Source organism: Panulirus ornatus, chromosome 12 (assembly GCF_036320965.1).
Source record: "Panulirus ornatus isolate Po-2019 chromosome 12, ASM3632096v1, whole genome shotgun sequence".
In the NCBI taxonomy this organism is placed as follows: domain Eukaryota; kingdom Metazoa; phylum Arthropoda; class Malacostraca; order Decapoda; family Palinuridae; genus Panulirus; species Panulirus ornatus.
Genome location: NC_092235.1, coordinates 6,395,562 through 6,415,475, shown reverse-complemented (window position 1 = coordinate 6,415,475; position 19,914 = coordinate 6,395,562).

Here is a 19,914-nt window from a genome sequence, read left to right as displayed (position 1 = left end):
GCATGTATGAATATATGCATGTGCATATATGTATATGTCTGTGCATGTATGTGTATATATACGTTGAAATGTATAGGTATGTACATGTGTGTGTGTGGGCGTTTATGTATATACATGTGCATGTAGGTGGGTTGGGCCATTCTTTCGTGTGTTTCCTTGCGCTACCTCGCTAACGCGAGAGACATCAATAATGTATGATATATATATATATATATATATATATATATATATATATATATATATATATTATATATATATGTATATATATATATATATATATATATATATATATATATATATATATATATATATATATATATATATATATATATATATATATATATATATATATATATATATATATATATATAACATATATATATGGGGAGGTGATAACAAGCAGTGGTGATGTGAGAAGGAGATGGAGTGAGTATTTTGAAGGTTTGTTGAATGTGTTTGATGATAGAGTGGTAGATATAGGGTGTTTTGGTCGAGGTGGTGTGCAAAGTGAGAGGGTTGGGGAAAATGATTTGGTAAACAGAGAAGAGGTAGTAAAAGCTTTGCGGAAGATTAAAGCCGGCAAGGCAGCAGGTTTGGATGGTATTGCAGTGGAATTTATAAAAAAAAGGTGTGACTCTATTGTTGACTGGTTGGTAAGGTTATTTAATGTATGTATGATTCATGGTGAGGTTCCTGAGGATTGGCGGAATGCGTGCATAGTGCCATTGTACAAAGGCAAAGGGGATAAGAGTGAGTGCTCAAATTACAGAGGTATAAGTTTGTTGAGTATTCCTAGTAAATCATATGGGAGGGTATTGATTGAGAGGGTGAAGGCATGTACAGAGCATCAGACTGGGGACGAGCAGTGTGGTTTCAGAAGTGGTAGAGGATGTGTGGATCAGGTGTTTGCTTTGAAGAATGTATGTGAGAAATACTTAGAAAAGCAAATGGATTTGTGTGTACCATTTACGGATCTGGAGAAGGCATATGATAGAGTTGATAGAGATGCTCTGTGGAAGGTACTAAGAATATATGGTGTGTGAGGGAAATTGTTAGAAGCGGTGAAAAGCTTTTATCGAGGCTGTAAGGCATGTGTACGTGTAGGAACAGAGGAAAGTGATTGGTTCTTGGTGAATGTAGGTTTGCGGCAGGGGTGTGTGATGTCTCCATGGTCGTTTCATTTGTTTATGGATGGGGTTGTTAGGGAGGTGAATGCAAGAGTTTTTGAAAGAGGGGCAAGTATGAAGTCTGTTGATGAGAGAGCTTGGGAAGTGAGTCAGTTGTTGTTCGCTGATGATACAGCGCTGGTGGCTGATTCATGTGAGAAACTGCAGAAGCTGGTGACTGAGTTTGGTGAAATGTGTGAAAGAAGAAAGTTAAGAGTAAATGTGAATAAGAGCAAGGTTATTAGGTACAGTAGGGTTGAGGGTCAAGTCAAATGGGAGGTAAGTTTCAATGGAGAAAAACTGGAGGAAGTAATGTGTTTTAGATATCTGGGAGTGGATCTGGCAGTGGATGGAACCATGGAAGCGGAAGTGAATCATAGGGTGGGGGAGGGGGCGAAAATCCTGGATAGACTATGGATAGAGTTGTGCGTAGGAGGGTGGATGTGCTGGAAATGAGATGTTTGAAGACAATATGTGGTGTGAGGTGGTTTGATCGAGTAAGTAATGTAAGGGTAAGAGAGATGTGTGGAAATAAAAAGAGCGTGGTTGAGAGAGCAGAAGAGGGTGTTTTGAAATGGTTTGGGCACATGGAGAGAATGAGTGAGGAAAGATTGACCAAGAGGATGTATATGTCGGAGGTGGAGGGAACGAGGAAAAGTGGGAGATCAAAGTGGAGGTGGAAAGATGGAGTGAAAAAGATTTTGAGTGATCGGGGCCTGAACATGCAGGAGGATGAAAGGCGGGTAAGGAAAAGAGTGAATTGGATCGATGTGGTATACCGGGGTCGACGTGCTGTTAATGGAATGAATCAGGGCATGTGAAGCGTCTAGGGTAAACCATGGAAAGTTGTGTGGGGCCTGGATGTGGAAAGGGAGCTGTGGTTTCGGGCATTATTGCATGACAGCTAGAGACTGAGTGTGAACGAATGGCGCCTTTGTTGTCCTTTCCTAGCACTACCTCGCACACATGAGGGAGGAGGGGGATGTTATTCCATGTGTGGCGAGGTGGCAATGGAATGAATGAAGGCAGACAGTGTGAATTGTGTGCATGTGTATATATGTATGTGTCTGTGTGTGTATATATATGTGTACATTGAGATGTATGGGTATGTATATTTGCGTGTGTGGACGTGTATGTGTATACATGTGTATGGGGGTGGGTTGGACCACTTCTTTCGTCTGTTTCCTTGCGCTAACTCACAAACGCGGGAGACAGCGACAAAGCAAAATAATATTAATAATAAATAAATAAATATATATATATATATATATATATATATATATATATATATATATATATATATATATATATATATATATATATATATATATATATAATTATTTATTTATTTATTTTGCTTTGTAGCTGTCTCCCGCTTTAGCGGGGTAGCGCAAGGAAACAGACGAAAGAATGGCCCAACCCACCCACATTTGAAATAACAGCCCCCTCTCCCCTCATGTGTGCGAGGTAGCGCTAGGAAAAGACAAGAAAGGCCCCATTCGTTCACACTCAGTCTCTAACTGTCATGTAATAATGCACCGAAACCACAGCTCTCTTTCCACATCCAGGCCCCACAGAACTTTCCATGGTTTACCCCAGACGCTTCACATGCCCTGGTTCAATCCACTGACAGCACGTCGACACCGGTATACCACATCGTTCCAATTCACTCTATTCCTTGCACGCCTTTCACCCTCCTGCATGTTCAGGCCCCGATCACTCAAAATCTTTTTCACTCCATCTTTCCACCTCCACTTTGGACTCCCACTTCTCCTCGTTCCCTCCACATCTGACACATATTTCCTCTTGGTCAATCTTTCCTCGCTCATTCTCTACATGTGACCAAACCATTTCAAAACACCATATTCTGCTCTCTCAACCACACTCTATTTATTTCCACACATCTCTCTTACCCTTACATTACTTACTCGATCAAACCACCTCACACCACATATTGTCCTCAAACATCTCATTTCCAGCACATCCACCCTCCTACGCACAACTCTATCCATAACCCATGCCTCGCAACCATACAACATTGTTGGAACCACTATTCCTTCAAACATAGTCATTTTTGCTTTCTGGGATAATGTTCTCGACTTCCAAACATTCTTCAAGGCTCCCAGAGTTTTCGCCCCCTCCCCCACCCTATGATTCACTTCCGCTTCCATGGTTCCATCCACTACCAGATCCACTCCCAGATATCTAAAACACTTTACTTCCTCCAGATTTTCTCCATTCAAACTTACCTCCCAATTGACTTGACCCTCAACCCTACTGTACCTAATAACCTTGCTCTTATTCACATTTACTCTTACCTTTCTTCTCTCACACACTTTACCAAACTCAGTCACCAGCTTCTGCAGTTTCTCACATGAATCAGCCACCAGCGCTGTATCATCAGCGAGCAACAACTGACTCACTTCCCAAGCTCTCTCATCCACAGCCGACTGAATACTTGCCCATCTTTCCAAAACTCTTGCATTCACCTCCCTAACAACCCCATCCATAAACAAATTAAACAACCAAGGAGACATCAAACATCCCTGCCGCAAACCTACATTCACTGAGAACCAATCACTTTCCTCTCTTTTTACACGTACACATCCCTTACATCCTCGATAAAAACTTTTCACTGCTTCCAACAACTTGCCTCCCACACCATATATTCTTATTACCTTGTACAGAGCATCTCTATCAACTCTCTCATATGCCTTCTCCAGATCCTTAAATGGTACTTACAAATCCATTTGCTTTTCTAAGTATTTCTCACATACATTCTTCAAAGCAAACACCTGATCCACACATCCTCTACCACTTCTGAAACCACACTGCTCTTCCCCATTCTTATGCTCTGTACATGCCTTCACCCTCTCAATCCATATCCTCCCATATAATTTACCAGGAATACTTAACAAACTTATACCTCTGCAATTTGAGCACACCCTTTTATCCCCTTTGCCTTTGTACAGTGGCACTATGCAAGCATTCCGCCAATTCTCAGGCACCTCACCATGAATCATACTTACATTAAATAACCTTACCAACCAGTCAACAATACAGTCACCCCCTTTTTTAATAAATTCCACTGCAGTACCATCCAAACCTGCTGCCTTGCCGGCTTTCATCTTCCGCGACGTTCTTACTATCTCTTCTCTGTTTACCAAATCATTTTCCCTAACCCTCTCACTTTGCACACCACCTCGACCAAAAGACCCTATATCTGCCACTCTATCATCAAACACATTCAACAAACCTTCAAAATACTCACTCCATCTCCTCACATCACCACTGCTTGTTATCACCTCCCAATTAGCCCCCTTCACTGAAGTTCCCATTTGCTCCCTTGTCTTACGCACTTTATTTACCTCCTTCCAAAACATCTTTTTATTCTCTCTAAAATTTAATGATGCTCTCTCACCCCAACTCTCATTTGCCCTCTTTTTCACCTTTTGCACCTTTCTCTTGATCTCCTGCCTCTTTCTTTTATACATCTCCCACTCATTTGCATTTTTCCCTGCAAAAATCGTCCAAATTCCTTTCTCTTTTCTTTCACTAATAATCTTACTTCTTCATCCCACCACTCACTACCCTTTCTAATCAACCCACCTCCCACGTTTCTCATGCCACAAGCATCTTTTGCGCAAGCCATCACTGCTTCCCTAAATACATCCCATTCCTCCCCCACTCCCCTTACCTCCTTTGTTCTCACCTTTTTCCATTTCTGTACTCAGTCTCTCCTGGTAATTCCTCATACAAGTCTCCTTCCCAAGCTCACTTACTCTCACCACCCTCTTCACCCCAACATTCTCTCTTCTTTTCTGAAAACCCCTACAAATCTTCACCTTCGCCTCCACAAGACAATGATCAGACATCCCTCCGGTTGCACCTCTCAGCACATTAACATCCAAAAGTCTCTCTTTCGCGCGCCTATCAATTAACACGTAGTCCAATAACGATCTCTGGCCATCTCTCCTACTTACATACGTATACTTATGTATATCTTGCTTTTTAAACCCGTTTTTCCCAATCATCAGTCCTTTTTCAGCACATAAATCTTCAAGCTCTTCACCATTTCCATTCACAACACTGAATACCCCATGTATACCATTTATTCCCTCAACTGCCACATTACTCACCTTTGCATTCAAATCACCCATCACTATAACCCGGTCTTGTGCATCAAAACCACTAACACACTCATTTAGCTGCTCCCAAAACACTTGCCTATGAGTTCACGGGGAAAATGAAACATGATAAGTTCCCAAGTGCACTTTCGTGTAACAATAACATTATCAGGAGAGACACAAGAGAAAAATATAACAGTCACTTGATATACAACGAAGAGACGTAGCTAGGACGCCATTTGGTAAACATGCGATTGTCCAAGACAGACAACGAGCGCATCATAAACTCATTATGTGGACAAGAAAGTGAATTGTTTACAAATTTTATCAACAATAAATCATGGAGATCAGAATCCATAATTTCTCTTTGCATACGTTCTTATAATTCTTTGAAGTTTGAAAATCATTTTGTATTACTTGCATCAGTGACCAATAGATTGCATTACTCATCCTGAAATTTATGCCCTTAATTGAATGAATTTCATTGAGCTGCGAGTAGTACAGATTAACATAAACACACTGAAATATCCTTATCATTGATGTCCAAATGCAACAGATTTGTTTTGTTAAGTTATCAGTATCAAGAAATGATTAATGTCATGACGGTTTATACCTTTTCTAAATCAAGCAAAACTTATGACCTTTCTCATAGGTCACTGATCGTTAAAATCAACGCATAAAAATCTATCTTTCCTCGATAATTATCTTACTTATTTTGCTTGATTGACAATGAAGCACCAGGGTTGACCCCACCCAGGATCTATTACCCTCCTCCTATCCTTCTCTTCCTCACTACACAACAAACTATTTTAAAATCCTTCAAGTGCCATAAGCATCTCCTCCCCCAACCATCAATAATCAAGACAGACATTCACAGCTTTTGTGTCCAGTTATCATTAGCTTTTAGGTATTTAGTGTTTATTTCATTATTGTGGCTCAATGACCTTTAACTGTACATTGTCACTGTATCCACCATCATTATATACATCTCGTTATACATTTAATGTGCTTTCAATGTTTGACGTATGGTATGGCTTCAGGCTTAATGACCTTTGCTACTCATAACCATCAACATTTATCAACATATGTACATTCCTGTTATCATGTAGCAAATATTGTAATGTGAATGGCTTGTCGTATGGTAGAGATACTGGTTTAATGATCTTTACCAGTTAATAACCAATGAATCCAACGATACACACATCCCCTGACGTTGTATACACAGCGAACCGTCGTATGATAAGGTCCCGTGCCAGGCAGGAACATGGCCAATCTCTCAACAACAAACTACCTGTTAGACAAGATCAGATACAGGGCCGGGTTGAGGTGAGGACCAGTACATACACCTAGAGAGGCTAACAACGACACCATAGACCCGTGAAGCAGAGACCTGCTGCTCAACCTAACAACGACACCATAGACCCGTGAAGCAAAGACCTGCTGCTCAACCTAACAACGACACCATAGACCCGTGAAACAGAGACCTGCTGCTCAACCTAACTACGACAGCATAGACACGTGAAGCAGAGACCTGCTGCTCAACCTAACAACGACACCATAGACCCGTGAAGCAGAGACCTGCTGCTCAACCTAACAACGACACCATAGACCCGTGAAGCAAAGACCTGCTGCTCAACCTAACAACGACACCATAGACCCGTGAAGCAGAGACCTGCTGCTCAACCTAACAACGACACCATAGACCCGTGAAGCAGAGACCTGCTGCTCAACCTAACAACGACACCATAGACCCGTGAAGCAGAGACCTGCTGCTCAACCTAACAACGACACCATAGACCCGTGAAGCAGAGACCTGCTGCTCAACCTAACAATGAGACAAAACTACATTTCAGCATGACACTTGACGAATCTAGCTACAAAAGTATTTTCCTCAGTTGTAAATACATATATATGATTATGGATTCTGGCTCAACGATCATTATATAATCAATAAATCTAATAATTCATAGAGTTTTGCTCCTGTTTCATCCTCTCTCTGGTCGACAACTCATTATGTTATTCTCTCTGACAATATGAATATGTAATTAATGAGAATAAATATTTTGTGTTCGCAGGTAATAATGTAAGGTTTAACTCGCATTAATGAACATACCAGATTATCTAACCTTCTATCATATCATCCTTCACCCTCTGTCCTTCAAGATAATGTAAGTCTTGTTATCTTAATGTCTTCATGTGGGAAATTCTAATGACATTATCATCATCCGTCTCTGAATGCCATCAGAGGTATTTTTGTACACAAATATAATTAGCAATATATGCAGCACAATGTAAGTGGTGTGTGACTAACTATAGCTGTAATATTACCTGTTCATTCTTGCTACTAACACATGACACCAAGTTGCCTGTAAGTCTTATTACGTACATTAATACACTGTTGTCTTGGCTTTACATCTCTACTAATGATGACACCTAAATCCTTGTCCTGCCTTGATAGTTTTATTTCCACATCTTAAGATGATACTGTAGTTTGCCTGCCATGTGTACACAGTGTAAACATATGTCTACGGTGAATATCACTGGCCATTGTACACTGACGTTGTTCAGCAATGTAGACCCAAGAGTGAACCTTAGACAGCATTACGATATTTTGTGATGGACGAAAACTTGACTCAATACAAGAAAAATAATTACACCTTTACTGAGTCTGAGAACCTATCATTGATTGTTATAAAATCCAGATGCAGAATATATATTCCTACCGGATTTCTATAGAAAGTACGTGAGACATTGTTTTAGTAAATTATTTTATAAGATAATGAATAAAATCCCATAACTTTTCTGTAGCACAGGGTACAGTAATGTATGTAACGTGAAACCGGTAGAATTAACATATCTAACATAAAGATTTCTATCTTGCAGATAACATAAATGTTTTATATGTAGAAATCAGTAATATCTTCAACAACCAAAAATAATACCATCAAATTTTATATTACAAAGTTTTTATCCGGCTTTTACTCATTAAAACGATATTGCCTACAGAAAACTAATGTAGTTATTATCAGCACAAGGTTTAGAAGGTCTTAAACAAGTTATGAGTTTATATTCTTCAAAACTTTAGTAAGATCCATTAAGTACACATTGAAAATTAGACTTATTTATTTCACTGTGATGAACACTAATGAAAAAATTATCTACGTGTTACTTAGAAATATTCTCTATGAATCAAGCTAAAGTATTTTGAGAGAAAATGTTTATTGTTATCAGAAACAACAAACAATCAAGTTTGATAAACCAAAGTTCATTAAATGACAAATAAAGAATATGATATATGAATTACAACAATTTTATTAACATCACAAAACCAAATACATAACCCAAATAATATAAATCATCAAAAGTTATAAAAAAGAAGCCCCCTCATGACGTAAGCACTTATAGGCAGAATCCGGTAACACCTCTTGAATGGCATGTGGAAGACAGAGTAGAGTGGCTAGGCTCAGAAGCATGTTCTCCACTTCAACTGACTAATGATATGTTAAGACAACACAAACCACATACATCCATTGTGAGGATGGAATCAGAGATGAAACATCTATAACTAGAAAGGTTAAAGATACAAAGATGGTGAAATACCTTTACCTGGGATCAGTAGCACCTGTGGTAATGGACACACCTTTGTAATGCTTGATCACTTACAACTGATCAACTTTAATACGAAAGTCTTAGGTATTGTCCCTCAGGAAAACTTTTTATAAATATTTATAAAACACATATATATGTTAGATATACACTATCTCTAGAATATATCTTTATCTGGGACGTGTAACACTTGTGTGGATAGACACAACTTTGTAATGCTTGATCCATTACACGAAATGAACTTCACTAACGAAGAGTTATACAACGCGTCGTTGGAGAACATTAATCAAATACCTATACAGAATTATTATGTTAGATAAGAGGCATTTATTACAAGTGAACATAAGAAATGATGAAAGAAAAGGACGTAGATGTATATGTTTTATTAAGAGATGAAATATTCCTGCCTTAAATGGTCTCTCTTATAATTGATTTTCTGTTAGATACAAACATGCTAATGTAATCTGTTCCTTATGATCATAAATGTTTATGTTTTTAAAACGTTTTTATCATGTCTTAAGGAATCTGGCTTACAGACATTGGTTCTGAACAACCATTATAATGCAACACAATACATATTTATCATAAATAAATCATTTATCACAATAACCATTATGTTTGTACCAGATTCTTTACGTCCTCAATCACGTTTGTTAATATATAAGGAATTTTTCCGCCACATTTCAATACATAACATATATCTACACGTGTGTAAATATATGTATATATTTTTATAAATTTTTCTTTGGCTTTAATAATCAAGGTGTAAGATATCCGTCTGAAGAAAATACTAGATAATATTATAGGTTATGTGTGTGTGTGTGTGTGTGTGTGTGTGTGTGTGTGTGTGTGTGTGTGTGTGTGTGAGCGCACATAGGAGTGAAAACATATTTTACACTTACAAGGTTAAGAGACGGGGCAACACGAGTGTACAAATCCTTCCTCAAAAGACTCACGTGATAATGATTAAAGTAGTACACGCACACACACACACACACACACACACACACACACACACAGAGCGGCGCCAGGCTGGAGGCGGGGCATCGTGACGTCACAGGCAAGTCCCTCCCCCCGCCAGATCCAAACATGTGTTGTGTGTGGTGATGGCGGTTCAAGATTTCCCACATTTATATTGATCTTTACATTATCATCCACTCCCAAAGTCACCTGGCATTCTTGTGTTTCAACAACAGACGTGATATATGCAACACCAGGCAAACATTGTACCATTATCTGATAGGTTAATTGGTGCACAATCAAGAACCAGTGAATTTCATCGCCGCCATAAGTAAGTAAGGAAGGTGACTTTAATGATGATAAATACGACCTGGTATGGCTGTGTCTACACACTACCGCCATCTGGTCAACATTGTACATACCAACATTTAAACTGTGACATTCAACCACAAGGTTTAAAGTCGCTCATGAAAACGCGAACTTAAAATCTATCCATTTAAATCTACCATTCATCAATAAACATTTAAACACCGTCATTTGAACGTAAACCTTCCAGCTGCGTTATTTTACCAGAGTCCTTTAAGATACGTCATATAAACACAAAACTTAAATGTACGTTAAGCTTGTGCAAACCATCATTAAATATCAAGCTTTTAAATTAGAATTGTAATGAAACTGCGAACTTTTAACTCTGTCAAATTACAGCTATTGTACAAAATGATTTAATTAATTGACAAATTTTAATGTCAGTTAATTTAACGATACCCTTTGTGGTTCATCTCTGAAACACAAACCTTTAAACTTTGTCTCTAGAACTGAACACAACCATTAAGTTTCATAACTGGAATGGAAATTTGGATAATCTATCAAAATTCGTCATATAACGCGAACTTTTAAATCCTTCCATTCAGTTGGGCCGTTACTTGCCTGGCTGCCATTCATAATATGTCCTTTTATATTGTATGTTGACTACGCTCTCATTCATTCGTCATTTGGATCGTCTCACTGATATTCCATTCATAAACTTCATTCCTGCAGCTTATTTTTGACCGCCATGTTGCTTCCTCAAGGTTTATAATTCTTTGTGTATTTAATAATAGAAGATTCAATGATATTTCTCGTGGTACTGGAATTAGAGTTAATAATGCCATCTCAGTTATTAACTCTAACTCAAGTACCACGAGAAATATAATTGAATCTTCTGTTACTGAATACACAAAGAATTATAGTCTTAATATTAGTGATGGTCTATACAAATTGGATAGCTATAATGTTGATAAAATTTGTAAACAATTCACCTTCTTGTCCACATAATAAGTTTATGATACGCTTGTTGTCTGTCTTGGACAATCACATGTTTACCATATGGCGTCCTAGCTAAGTCTCTTCGTTGTATATCAACTGACTGTTATATTTCTCTGTTGTGTCTCCCCTGATGATGTGAGTTTTACACGAAAGTGCACTTGGGAGCTTATCGTGTTTATTTTCCCTGTGAACTCATAAGAATATACTTGATCACGTGCAAAATTGCGATCCTTTTCAATACATATATACACACATATATATATATATATATATATATATATATATATATATATATATATATATATATATATATATATATATATATATCCTTCAGTATGTTTACTTTCGATACTGAGGAACAAAAGAAGGAGCCAAACAAGTAAATTTCGTCAAAGACATCTCTCTTTTCTTAACGCTGCCTCGCAAAGATTTTCATTAATTCAAATTGAAGAAACAGACGTATTTTTCTATTGTCTGGTTAGCTCAGTGGCAGAGCGTGAGTCTGACACACTCAAGGTCGTGGGTTCGAGACCCACACCAGACATAATTTTTGTCTTTTTCTTTTTTCATTTTGTCCGCATCACATGTGTGCAACATTCAGTATGTTCGTCCAACGTTATAGTGAAGATCTTCACAATAAATTGTGGTTTTCGACCTTATCTGAAAGGGTCAGGTCCACCAAGACGTCCTTGAAATCTTCCAGAAGCTTCTGGCGATCCTCCTCCAACTGCTGGGCACATCAGAGTTAACATGGGCCGGACATCGGTTGTGGAACGACTTAATCTGCTTCCGGTAGTTAGCAGGGATGATAATGAGGGCTCTGACCTCATACCAGGTCAGCTTAGTTCCAGTCTATTGCTTAGTTCCAGTCTCTTGCAACGACAATAAAAAAGTAAAACTCATTTCTTCGTGGAAAATTGAGAGGAAAACACGACAGCAACATGGAGATTTACTGTGGTTATTTTGCCGGCTAGTCGGCAACGGTCGGTCAAACACTATTTTGCCGTGGTAATCTCAGTGCTTCATATAATACTAAGTCCAAAAAAATGTTCTTGGGGGCGTAGCTCAGTGGTAGAGCACTCGCTTGGCATGCGAGAGGACCCGGGTTCAAACCCCGGCGCTTCCATTTTTGTTATTTGGGAAATTCATTGTTTTCAGTCTTATATATATATATATATATATATATATATATATATATATATATATATATATATATATATATCGTTCGATCAGTCAAGTTAAGCATCGTTGGGTCTGGTTAGTACTTGGATGGGTGACCGTCTGGGAACACCAGATGCTGTTATCCCTGGGGATAGGGAAGAAAGTATACTTGCCTCGTATTCCCTGCGTGGCGTACAAGGCGACTAAAAGGGTAGGGAGCAGAAGGCCGGAAATCCTTTACTCTCATTTTCAATTTTTCAAAAGACGGAACAGAGAAGATATAAAGATATTGTAAAGATGTAACTAATATAAGATATAAGAATGAATGGAAGATACGGATGTAGCTGAAACAAGGAGTAATGAAGATTAAGGTGCAATGAAAATTATTCTGTAGTGAAGATAAATGTATATGTTAGAATTTTATATTGAACATCAAGAAGTAATGATAATGATGAGAGTGTAGTGACGATGAGGGTTTAGTTAGGGAGTGGTGACAATTGCCTTTACAATAATAATAAGGAGGTAACACAATGAGAAACACAAACTTTCCAAAGCTACGTTCAAGTCAGACTTTGAACTAAGTTCGGTAAACAGAAGGATGATGTTAAGATGAGAGTGTAGTGAAGAAGAGTATAGTGATGATAAGGATATTGTCAAGATAGGTTGTAGCGAAGATACGAATGTAGTGAAGATACGAATTTAGTAGAGATGAGGGTTATTAAAGAGTAAAGTTTATTCAAAATGATTATGTAGTGAAGATAAGAACTACTTTTAGTGAACATCAGGGAGTACAATGATGATGGTATGGTAGAAATAACAGTGTAGTGAAGAAGAGGGTATAGCGAAGATATATTTAGTGAAAATAAGCTAGTAGTGAAGATACACGTTAGTGAATATGAGGTAGTAATGAACTTAACCTTATTGATCTGATCCCCCAAATCCTCCAAACTACGTTCAAGGGCGGATCCAAAGCCAACCGAAAAGGCTATTTCTCTGTGTATTGTTAGTGGTGGTGGTGGTGTGTAGGTGTGTGTAATCATGTATTTGCACTGTATTAGGAGGGAGTTTTACACTCGTGGGGCCCCGTGTAAGTACGTTGTTTGTGTGAGTGGGTAAAATCTAAAGCCTTCCTTGAAACCAGCTTAGTCAAGATAAGGTCATATGAAGATGAGGTTGTAGTGAAGATTATAATAAGCCTTGCATAGTGAAGATAAAGGGATTAAGGAGAGGAGATGTAGTAAAGAGGATTATAGTGAACACAAAAGGTTTCAAGTTTGGTGCAGAGTCGGCCTACGGGCTTGAACTTACATTTTAGGTCAAAGGCATCACCAGTACACCCCGGCCAGCCTTAAAGTTTATACTTACACACACACACACACGCACACACACACACACACACACACACACACACACACACACACACACATAAGTACATATATATATATATATATATATATATATATATATATATATATATATATATATATATATATATATATATATATATATATATATATATATTTACACTGTACCAGAAGCGTTAACTAAAGCTCATTTGGTGAGATCGTGTTTCCTCACATTAAATGTTATCCCAGATGTTCAAAATTCTTCTCTTTGGTCTTTCATTTTCTATGTTTTCCACTTGACTTTCTTCAGCAGAAGTGATTTACCGTTCATGTTTTAGATTAAACTATATTTGTCAATTGACCAATTCCCTCTCCCATCTCATCATGACGCTTCTTATTGTTCTTTGATTTGAATCCTCAGTTTTCACCTTTCCTTCAACATGATAACCTCTGAATCTGTGAGTGTGTAATTACCTATTTTTACTGTGTGAGGAGAGAGGTCTACACTCGCCAGGCCAAATCTCTAGAACGTTCCGTACTATTATACAACTTGTAAGATTTATGTATGGTGTCTGCCTTAACCATGACCTCATTCTTCTTATTCCATTCATCAACCACTCTTCTATGAACTTTGAAATTACTTCTCTGAATATATTTGAACAATATTGCCCTAATTTCATGCTATGTTCTCTAGGTTTGTGTGTGTGTGTGTGTGTGTGTGTGTGTATGTGTGTGTTCTCAGAAAGTAACTATTATTCAACAATGATTTCCCAAAAGCCATTTACCTCATATCCTTTTATTTCGAAGCTGGAAAATGGCTAAATTTTCGTCAAAGTGTTTTTTGTCTTATTAGTATTTATAATGATTTATTGATTCATAAAGTATTGGTATATCGAAACTATTTAGATCCTTCAACATCTCTAGCCATCTTCACTACACTCTCAACACCATTGGCCAGCCTGACTATTTCTTCGACACCTTTAGATTTCATCAAATAATGATCGCAACAAAACTAAATGAATCCGTCTACATATCCGAATTTGTATGGGATTTAATCTGGATAGATCTGGTTATGTGACGTCACATAACCCAAGGGTATATAAGGCCGGCGGCGAGAGAAGTGTCATCATTTGAGGATGGGATTCCGTACCGACAACATCTCCTCTCACACTCTCCGGCAAGAAGAAAATTTGGTAAGTGCACCTCAGGCCGGAGTCAAAATGAGTGTTCCAGTTGTAAAGTTGACCCAGAAGGATGTAAATGACCTGGTGGTCATGAGAGAGGTGGGTCGGGGAGGCAACGCCAAGATTGAAACGGTGTTGTTCCGTGGATCGTGTTGCGTCATCAAAACCCTTCTGGACGGAGTGAGTTCGAAAAGTCTTATGGATGAAGCCGACATTCACAGGAGACTGGCTGGGGCTGGAGGAGCCCCTCTACTTCGAGCAGTGTGCCGCAACCCCCCACTGATCATCTTAAGCCACACTGGCCAGCCTTATGATAAGTACATGAGAACATGTCGGTCGGACGAGGAACTGGTCGAGTCCGCCATCATGGTCGCTCGTCGGCTGATGGAAATCCATAAGAAAAACATTGTCCATAATGACGTCAAGGTCGAGAATGTGACGGTGACGATGGGTGAGAAGCCAGAGTTTCACATCATCGACTTCGGCTTGAGCGTTAAGAAGGGAAGCTGCGTTGAGTACAATGTTCCTGACCTGTGGTTGGCCCCTGAGGTCAGGGAGCGCAAGCCGGTCTCCCCAGCCAGTGACGTCTTCTCTTTTGGGCATCTAATGAGGCACGTGTCCATCCTGGTCAGGAAGCAGGGTGTGCGGGAAAGCCTCCAGGATCTTTACCAAACAGCGACCCACAGCGACCCCTCAGAGAGACCAGCTCTGCCACTTATTATTGGTGAGCTGAAGAAGGTGATGAGGTCAGTCCGCCGGAGGCGTACCAGAGGAGGAGGCCAACGGAACCAGAGGAAGGGCAGGAAATGAGGTGCCCTTCCTCAACTATCTACCTCACAATAAAAACTTTGTTTTAGAGGAAATTATTTTTTCTATATAGCTTAAAACGGGAGAGACGTTTATTTTAGAGGAAATTAGAATATTTATTTAAAACGGGAAAAAATTATGGAACTCGACATGCAACCACCTCCTCGTGGTGAGTTCTGGGTGATAAGAGATCAAACATCTCTTATCAGCTAAGAGTTGCATACAAACGTATTTCCTGATAAGTAAAAGACAACTGGATAATGTTCTTATGATCTTAAATGTTCTTAGAGTCTGGCTAGTGTTATCTTGGAGGTCTTCTATCCCCTACAGCTCGGGCTGGGCCCAGACTGCATCATGGACAACGATAAATGATCTTAGCCTAGCTATAATGGACAACGATAAATGATCTTAGCCTAGCCATCATGGTAAATGATAAATGATCTTATCCTTACTATCATGGACAACGATAAATGGTCTTAGCCTAGCCATCAAGGCCCATTTTCAGTCATCCATCTTAGATTTGCATGTTATTCTAATATCATTAGTAGTTTTAACCATATAGAAGACTGACTTGGTTCAGTTGTATGTTTTCATACAAGAACAAATTGAAGTGTCCCAAGCATTTAGAAATGGCATTTGTACTACTTAACTCTCGATGTTAGTGAAAACATGTGAGATAACCACGACTGAGCAGCTTTCCTGTGTGCTATGAATTTTTGACCTTCCTTTCCCCCCCCCCCCCTCTCTCTCTCTCTCTCTCTCTCTCTCTCTCTCTCTCTCTCTCTCTCTCTCTCTCTCTCTCTCTCTCTCTCTCTCTCTCTCTCTCATCAAAATATTCGAAATTATGAAATTCAATGTAGCCAATATATTGTGGATGAGAGAGCTTGGGAAGTGAGTCAGTTGTTGTTCGCTGATGATACAGCGCTGCTGGCTGATTCATGTAAGAAACTGCAGAAGCTGATGACTGAGTTTGGTAAAGTGTGTGAAAGAAGAAAGTTAAGAGTAAATGTGAATAAGAGCAAGGTTATTAGGTACAGTAGGGTTGAGGGTCAAGTCAATTGGGAGGTAAGTTTGAATAGAGAAAAACTGGAGGAAGTAAAGTGTTTTAGATATCTGGGAGTGGATCTGGCAGCGGATGGAACCATGAAAGCGGAAGTGAATCATAGGGTGGGGGAGGGGGCGAAAATCCTGGGAGCCTTGAAGAATGTGTGGAAGTCGAGAACATTATCTCGGAAAGCAAAAATGGGTATGTTTGAAGGAATAGTGGTTCCAACAATGTTGTATGGTTGCGAGGCGTGGGCTATGGATAGAGTTGTGCGCAGGAGGGTGGATGTGCTGGAAATAAGACGTTTGAGGACAATGTGTAGTGTGAGGTGGTTTGATGGAGTAAGTAATGTAAGGGTAAGAGAGATGTGTGGAAATAAAAAGAGCGTGGTTGAGAGAGCAGAAGAGGGTGTTTTGAAATGGTTTGGGCACATGGAGAGAATGAGTGAGGAAAGATTGACCAAGAGGATATATGTGTCGGAGGTGGAGGGAACGAGGAGAAGTGGGAGACCAAATTGGAGGTGGAGAGATGGAGTGAAAAAGATTTTGAGTGATCGGGGCCTGAACATGCAGGAGGGTGAAAGGCGGGCAAGGAATAGAGTGAATTGGAACGATGTGGTATACCGGGGTTGACGTGCTGTCAGTGGATTGAATCAGGGCATGTGAAGCGTCTGGGGTAAACCATGGAAAGTTGTGTGGGGCCTGGATGTGGAAAGGGAGCTGTGGTTTCGGGCATTATTGCGTGACAGCTGGAGACTGGGTGTGAACGAATAGGGCCTTTGTTGTCTTTTCCTAGTGCTACCTCGCACATATGAGGGGTTAGGGGGATGTTATTCCATGTGTGGCGAGGTGGCGATGGGAATGAATAGGGGCAGGCAGTGTGAATTGTGTGCATGGGTATATATGTATGTGTCTGTGTGTGTATACATATGTGTACATTGAGATATATAGGTATGCATATTTGCGTGTGTGGGCGTGTGTGTGTGTACATTGTGTATGGGGGTAGGTTGTGCCATTTCTTTCGTCTGTTTCCTTGCGCTGCCTCGCAAACGCGGGAGACAGCGACAAAGCAAAACAAATAAATTAATATATATATATATATATATATATATATATATATATATATATATATGTGTCGGAGGTGGAGGGAACAAGGAGAAGAGGGGGACCAAATTGGAGGTGGAAAGATGGAGTGAAAAAGATTTTGTGTGATCGGGGCCTGAACATGCAGGAGGGTGAAAGGAGGGCAAGGAATAGAGTGAATTGGAGCGATGTGGTATACCGGGGTTGACGTGCTGTCAGTGGATTGAATCAAGGCATGTGAAGCGTCTGGGGTAAGCCATGGAAAGCTGTGTAGGTATGTATATTTGCGTGTGTGGACGTATGTATATACATGTGTATGGGGTGGGTTGGGCCATTTCTTTCGTCTGTTTCCTTGCGCTACCTCGCAAACGCGGGAGACAGCGACAAAGTATAATAAATATAAATAAAAATATATATATATATATATATATATATATATATATATATATATATATATATATATATATATATATATTGGGAAGGAAATTTTTAAAATATTTTGGTATCTCAGATTTTAGACATGAATCTAGGTATATTTACGCCACTGACAAACATTATGACCTTCAATTCCTTGTAGCAGATACAGGTTTTTCAGATAACGCAATTATCAATAAATGGATCACTCCCAATTGGTGGTTTAAGTATGATGAGTGAACAGCAGGACACAATCGTGCTGGTCTTACACAAGATATCATACCACCATGACCAATGGTTAATGTGTGTGGATCTTAAGATGGTGACTTTTCTCCTGGGTCAGCAGGTTGGGTACAACAAGTAGCCCTGCTTTATCTGTCTCTGGGATAGTAGAGCTGAGGATGAGCACTGGCTGAGAAAACAATGGTCTCTGAGAGAAAACATGTTGGTTGGAGACAAGAATGTCATGGCAGAACCCTTGGTTGACAGAGATAAGATCATTGTACCACCACTGCACATCAAACTAGGTTTAATGAAACAGTTTGTGAAGATTTGGTACAAAGAAGGACACTCTGCTTTGACTACACAGGCAGAAAATGTCCAGCGCTGATCATGGAGAAGGTGAAGGCAGGTATTGCCGACGGGTCACAAATCATGGAACTCATGAAAGACCCACATTTCCAAGATTCAATGACCAATGTTGAGGCAGAGGCATGGTCTTCGTTCACTGTGGTTGTAAGGAATTGTCTTGGTCACCATAAAGCAGATAACTACCCTGAACTAGTGGAGAACCTGCCATCTTCTTTCCCTCAACTTGGCTGTAAAATGAACATCAAAGTGCATTACCTCCACACCCACTTGGCCAGACAACCTAAGTGAGGAACTGGCTCAACCATTCCACCAAGATTTAAGAACCATGGAAGAAAGATCCCGGGGACACTGGGATACCCATACCTGGGACACTGGGATACCCATACCTGGGACACTGGGATACCCATACCTGGGACACTGGGATACCCATACCTGGGACACTGGGATACCCGTACCTGGGACACTGGATACCCATACCTGGGACACTGGGATACCCGTACCTGGGACACTGGGACACCCATACCTGGGACACTGGGATACCCATACCTGGGACACTGGGATACCCGTACCTGGGACACTGGGACACCCATACCTGGGACACTGGGATACCCATACCTGGGACACTGGGATACCCATACCTGGGACACTGGGATACCCATACCTGGGACACTGGGATACCCATATCTGGGACACTGGGATACCCATACCTGGGACACTGGGATACCCATACCTGGGACACTGGGATACCCATACCTGGGACACTGGGATACCCATACCTGGGACACTGGGATCCCCATGTGATGGTGGATCAGTGCTGGATCATTGCAGGTGATTGTGGTGGGTCAGGTGAGCACAAACGTGACATGTGTGAGTACATGAACATTGTATCAATGATGATATATAACTTTCTATATTTGTTTCACCATTATCTGTGGATGTCATCATCATCATCATCATTTAATGATAAATAAACCAATGCTACTTGTATGAAGCCATTTCTCTTGATCAAAAAGGCAACAATAATGATTTGTTGTCATGCACGATGGTTGTATGTGACACAACAATTACTGGTATCATATCATTATATCTCGATAACCAGACATGATAAACTGAGGAGGCC